Source organism: Rhagoletis pomonella, unplaced genomic scaffold (assembly GCF_013731165.1).
Source record: "Rhagoletis pomonella isolate Grant_MI unplaced genomic scaffold, Rhpom_1.0 Rhpom_scaffold_03979, whole genome shotgun sequence".
Lineage (NCBI taxonomy): Eukaryota > Metazoa > Arthropoda > Insecta > Diptera > Tephritidae > Rhagoletis > Rhagoletis pomonella.
In genome coordinates, this window is record NW_023462530.1 from 11,684 (window position 1) to 18,497 (window position 6,814).

The following is a 6,814-nucleotide window of genomic DNA, read 5'->3' on the forward strand; positions in this document are numbered from 1 at the left end:
AAATGCCCTATCTCGGAACTCGGTTCAAAAACACCCTATCTCAGCACATTTTCGAAGTATTTTTATTTGAGATAGGACTTTTTTGAACCGACTAATAATAATAAAATATGTACTATATACATATCTAGTTTCAATATAAAAAAATTTATGTACACCATTAATTGTGTATACATATCTAAGTCAATATATGTGATATATATGTACATACATCTACATACATATCGTCGTTTAAAGTACAAAACCATGTATCAATAAATTGCAAAACCGCGTATAGAGATAATGCAAACCCACGTATGCGAGGTTGCATAAATTAATTTCTAGAGAGTAAAAACACTCATATTTCAAAATGGTTATCTTTTTGTAAAAAGCAATCGCATTTTTGGCTAGTATATTTCAGGAAGAATGGATAAGGATTGATCCAAAAACGTGTGTGAGCGAATCCAATTTTTAGCAGCAAATGTCAGTTACGCGGTTTTGTACTTTAAGCGACGATATGTATGTTAACAGGAACGCAGCAATCTAATACACGGGTGGAGCAGGAACGCAGCACAACAGAAGCATACAAAAAATCTGCAAATAAATGGTTTTTTAGGTTTTTACCAAACGAGAACCTGGTTTCAACTTACTTCATCGTGTCTAAATCACAACGCACACACTAATGCAAAGGCGCAACAGGAACGCAACACTATAAAATACGGGCGGAGCAATATACAGGCGGAGCAGGAACGCAGCACAGCAGAATCGTCCGAAAAATCTGCGAATAAATGGTTCATTAGGTTTTGAAATAACAAAGAGCTCAAATGGAATGGTTCAGCAATAAAGTCAAAATAATATGTTGTAACTTACGTGTATTAGCTCTTAATCACAATACCAGCACAGGTCGGTCAGCGAAACACTAAGGAAATGACCTAATAAATGCGAAATTATAATTTATTTGTAAAATAATTCGGTTTTATTACAATACTTACCAAATTTCACGCAATTGGAAAACAAATGTCAGCGAATAAGAACAAAACGAACAACGAAAATTGAATCAATGTAGCTTGTTCAGAATTTTTTTCTAATATTTTGGGAAATGTTCAGTGAAAATAGCAAAGAAACAACACAGTTTCTCCTAAGGTAGTTCAAGATGGCGGATTAGAGCGAGAAGTTGCCAACGTATAACACCTTTCATTATTGCATCATGGGTATAAATTATTATTTTTTTTGTGTTGTAAAACAAACAAAACTCATAAAATCGTTAGCAGGTGTCACAAAGAGTGCTTCCCTTGATTTTGTTCACTGACAAACAAACATTTGAACACAGATATTTTCATATATTTATGAACAAAGCTTAGCTACAGCATTTAATGGAAAGGCGCAAAAAGCTGAGTGTACTGTAAGTATTCGCAAAAAGGTGCTACTTGGTGGCTGAGTAAACAAACAAAGAACGCGAACAATGACTTTTGAAAATATTGAAAGTAATCAGTAGCCATATCGGGTAGGTAAACATTAACAATGGACTGTGAATTGAATAACAATGGTGGGGATGACAGGTTTGACGGAACCGATGTTGAGCTTTATGAACTCAAACTGTGTGTGGGTATGTATGTATGTGTGCATGAGCGTGCATATTTGTTTACAACAGTGACAATTATGTGACTACGTGTGTGGGTTTCGAATTGAATATGCCATAAGCGTATATTCTTCATAAAATAGAATTAAATTGCACTGAAAATTGGCATGCAAAGTTAAACATTTTCTGGCTAAGTGGAATGCAATTCAATTTAGCTCCATTTATGGAGATCACTTGAAGCGTTTTTTAAAGCAAGCCTTAGGAAATACTGAGCCTTATTCAATTTTAGGCAAGTTGAAGTTATTCAATTGAACTCGTGGAGTACTTACTGTATATTTTGTTTACACTGTAAAAAAGATGAAAATAACTGCAAATATTAAGTTCCAAATAGCTAGGCTATTACATTTTTTCCACTTACTTTTATCGATGATTACGATTACAGTAATCGGAATGCTAAAACATTTTCTAGATTACAATTACAATAATCGCAATCCTATGTAATCAAAATGTAATCGTAATCCTAAGTGCCCTGCTCTGGTATGTCATTGTAAAAATGTTTGTCAAAATTTTTGAATTGAATTTGTAGCTATGGCTATCGCTACTGCAATCATCGTCATTTTTATCGATTGCTATCGATAGATAATTATCTATGTATTATCGATACCCATAATTTTATCATTATATTTAGATAGTTTTATCGTAGCTACCATCGCCTTTATTAAGCTCATTGTTGCTGTTACGGTCAACTACATATGTGCTGATCGATGATTCCCCTTTATCGCTGTCAGAGTTGTTTCTTATTCATATTTACGCAGCTTTCAAAACTACAACAAAAACAGCAATTAAAGAATAACTACATAATTCTATTAGTTAAATACATATTCACCTTTCAAGTAACTCCCAAGGAATTTTCCTTGAACAATTCGCAAAGTTTGTACTCAGTAAGGAATTAGACATTGAATCAATGCAATGCTAGCGAGACTGTATTGTAATTAATTCTAAATATTTGTATTGATTTCAAGTTTTCTTGATCTCCTCGTGCTTGCCACAAACTGGCTTAGCACTGCACAGACATTCCTAAATATGCAAATGTGTACACAGTAAATTGTAATATTACACGATTTGAGTAGTACCGCGATATAAAATACTGAGAAATGATTATATTTATCAATTTGCAGCCAGTTTTCTGAACTCAGTAACCCTGCGTATCCGTTTGCAAGCAGTTCGAAACCAGTTACGAAAAGCTCAATTCAAGCAAAGGCAATTCTAGTTCCACCTAAATTATACTGCAGCTATACAATCGCACATACATATCAATTTTGTGTGTATATGTACATATACATGTATCAGCAAATAATATACCAACATACTATATTGGTATCGGTGACATAGTGTTGCGCAAAACGTTATGAGAGCGCATGCGCACGCGTCAATGCAAGTCATTTGTAAATATTCTAAGTCACACTGCGGGCAGCAACCATAAACACAAAACTAGTAGCAACAGCAGAGGTGGCAGGAGAACTGAATGTTGTGCGACTGTGGCCGCTTTAACAGCAAATTGTTGTGTGGTTTCAGTCTATTGGCGTTTTCGAATTGACTTCTTTGTTGAAGTAAGCATAAGTATTTTTTTAAGATATCAATAAATACAAAGTCGAAAGCACTTAGCTGAGTTGCAATGCGCATTTTAATTGCCTTCATAAAAAATGTTAGGCGGCATATATACATACATACACATAACTGACATTCCCTGCCAAAAATTTGATTTGCTCACACAAGCTCTTGGCTGAATCCTTATCCATTCGTCCTGAAATATGTATATTAGCCAGAAATGCGATTGCTTTATAAAAAGAGAACCATTTTCAAATGTGAGTGTTTTTCTCTCTTGAAAATAATTTACATAACTCACATATGCGCTTTTGCATTTTGTTGATACGCGGTTTTGTACTTTAAACGACGATGTACATTAGGGGGGTACTTAAATGTACGAAGCCAATTTTTACATCAGATTTCCAAAGCCTAAACCCCTAAGTCGATGCTATTATAGTCAAATACATCACATATAAATGTTGGTCCCGATTGGAGTCGGTTAAGGCGTGGCGCACAGGTGTCGTAATTCTGATTACCCTATGAAGACGTCTTAACCGTTATGTGATATCTTCGACTTTAGTGGTATCGATTTTGGGTATTAAATGAAAAAAGAATCAAGACCATCTGGCCTTGGACCCCATTGCGACACGCCTTTAACCGACTCCAATCGGGACCAAAATTGATATGTGATATCTTGGGCCGTGGAATCACCGGCTGATGGGGAGAGACCGAAAAAAAATCGCTCATTTGATTTTAAGGACCAGCCTAATATACGTATACAATAAATAGCTATCAAGCGACAATAAACACTTACCGAAAATATTGACTTGAGAGACTTGAAGTAACTGGAGAATTTCGGTTACATTTTGCTGGCAGATACAAAATTTTTAAAATGTTTAATTCCATGTAGTAATAAATTTACTTTCTTAGCCAAAAAATTTAAAAATGTAATATGTCGCACATTTAATAATATACAAAACTATTTCAAAATTTCAATTTTGTGGGAAAACGCAATCAAAGTTTGATCAATTCATACAGTTTGTATACAAAAAGGCAGTTAAAAGGACCAATACCTTCGCCATCTTTGGGAAGTTTAGCCATCTGTTAAGCTGAACATGTTCTACTTATCAAGCTTATTAATTGTATGAGAAAATCTCTAAAAATGTAAATTTTGAGTTACATCTCTATATTATTAAACGTGCGATGTAGTATATCGAGGGCTTATATTCCATACCCTCTATCTGCACTTTTCACCAAAATGGCATTCTGATATAAAAATCCACCTCAGACTTAACTGTCATCGGTGATATTAATGTTGACCTCTTCTATAGCACTTTACGGAAGATTTTACTATTAAATTGCAGAGTCAGAATTAACATCAGTTATTACAGGTAAGTCCCAGATGGGTTCCAAATTCACAAAGTAGTTTTTGTGAAAATTGCAGATAGAGTCTATTGAATATAAGCCCTCGATATTAAATTCGATATGAATTCCATTCGCAGACCCACAAAGTATTCCTACGTCACTAAACACAGGCATTAATTAATTAACTTAAACAAAAGACCGAAGCGACAAACTTGCCAATTCGCTACTGATTTCTTAAATGCAACACGCACCACCGTATGGCCATACATACAAACACACACGAAAAAGCTACTGCAGTTACACCTTTGCTTACCGCCAAAAGAGCAAGCAAACGTACATATATAGATACATACTCACATTCTCACACCTGCAGCAGCGAATACACATACACAGCTTTAACGTGGTCGCAATTCACTCGGTGGTGGCGTCAGTTTGACCTTCTGCATAAAGATACCCCGCCAGACTATTGGTATTGCAAAAAAAAGGCACCGAAAAGCAGCAAAGAAACAGCAAGAAAACAAAAATAAAAGGTATTACAAAAAACAAGAGCAATACAAAAGCAACACCAATAAAAACCAAAATTAAAATCAGTAAATACTACTGAGCGCGCGCACACTAGCCAAGTGCAACGGCTAAGGCTTCCATGGATCAGCCACGGGCAACCGCAACTGCAAAGAAAAGATTGTGGCCGCGCTGTTGATTGCACTGCTGCTCATTTACTCATTGGTTGGCCGGAGCTGGCGATTCGAAATGCCCAATAAAGCCAATTACAACAAAATAAAAGCAAAGTGGATAAATGGCTTCGATTCGATTTTTAATAAGAAGTAAGGTAAACGGCAAAGAGCAGTAATCAATTTATGTAGACTGCAGTGTTAGTCTTTTGCTCCTACTTCTCACGCTCTCACTCCACATGCTCTCTTGGTATATTTTTGTATGTGTGTATGTACATATGTATCTCAGCAGCAATTTTTAAAAGCTTTTCGTATTGGTTGAGGCCAGTTATGAATTAAATTCAAAGCCAAAGCAAAGTGGTTAGAAAGCCATATACGGTAAGCAAGTTTCTTCCGTTAGTTCTATTGTTGATAGTTCAATATTTTTGGGAATTTTTTTGGAGTCAAGGAAATTTTTTGGAGAATGGTTAGTGATATATACGTATGTGCATTTGTAATTCATTTTCATTTACTTTTAATACAAGTATTATTTGTGGTTTTATTCCTCATCTGGGCCATTCCACTGTGACTGGTGGTACATTTGACTCCAGAATGTAATCAATTGGAAATAAAACCAAACACCTTCTAAGTGCTGTGCAACTATTATTTGCCATTTGTGACTATTTTCAAGCTAGATTTTTTTTGTTGTAAAATATATAATATACGCTTTCGCATTTATTATTAGTTAGGCTGACATAATCTTCATATTATTTCATGTTATTTTCAAATATATAAAATTGTGACTGGTAGGGCAGATCCATATGTGACTTGGTCAAAGTAATTGTGTTGAAGTAAAAGTAGATAACATTTACAGCTTCTTTTTATTTTTTTAAGATTTTTCAACAGATTGATCCAATCTAGTAGTTTAGTAAAATTAATGTTGTTTTCCTCTTTTAGATGGAATTACCCTTCTTCGTTTTATTTCATTTTATGTTTTCATTGTGATTTATTTTACTGTATGTTTAATTTTAATTTAATTATTTTAATTTCAGCTTGTTTTTTGCTATTTTTGTTTAATTTAACTTATATTAATTCATTTAAAGTTAAATCAATTTAACTTAAATTAAAATATTTGTTTAATTTATTTTTTTTTCATATTTAATTTTATTCTGTTTTATTCCATTTAATTTTATTATTTTTTTTAATTTAATTTTATTTTTTTTTATAGATGTTGTTTTAACTTAGCCCAATTTTATTTTGATGGTATGTATACATATTACTATATTTTATTCCATTTCATTTAGTTTACTTTAGTGTACTTATTTAATGAGTTTGTTTGGTTTTAATGTAATTAAATTAAGTATTTGTCAATGTTAACATAAATGTTAACAAGCCACAATAACATTGACAAATACATAGTTTAGGAAGAGCGTGCCTGAAATTATACAAAAAACAAAAAAAGCAGATAAGCAAATAAGCAAATGGAGGTATAGAATTGACAACAACAACCACGCTGTCGAGTTAAATAGCGGCAAATCAGCTGCACTTGATAGTAATTGGCTGAATAAGGAAAATGAATTAGCAACAAGAGTTTACGGGATATAGCTCAGTGGTTAACGCTTCTGACTTTGAACATCGAATACGCAGGTTCGATCCC

General features: G+C 33.8%; 1 long non-coding RNA gene across 1 annotated transcript; it reads right to left on the reverse strand.

Moving 5' to 3' along the window:
* Positions 1 to 467: 467 nt before the first annotated feature.
* LOC118754482 lies at positions 468 to 1,028 on the reverse strand. Its single transcript, XR_004994897.1, has 4 exons — positions 969 to 1,028; positions 847 to 908; positions 627 to 754; positions 468 to 570 (listed from the first exon to the last, which is right to left on the reverse strand). It is a non-coding gene; the product is annotated as an uncharacterized LOC118754482 (long non-coding RNA).
* Between the last annotated feature and the right edge of the window lie 5,786 nt (positions 1,029 to 6,814).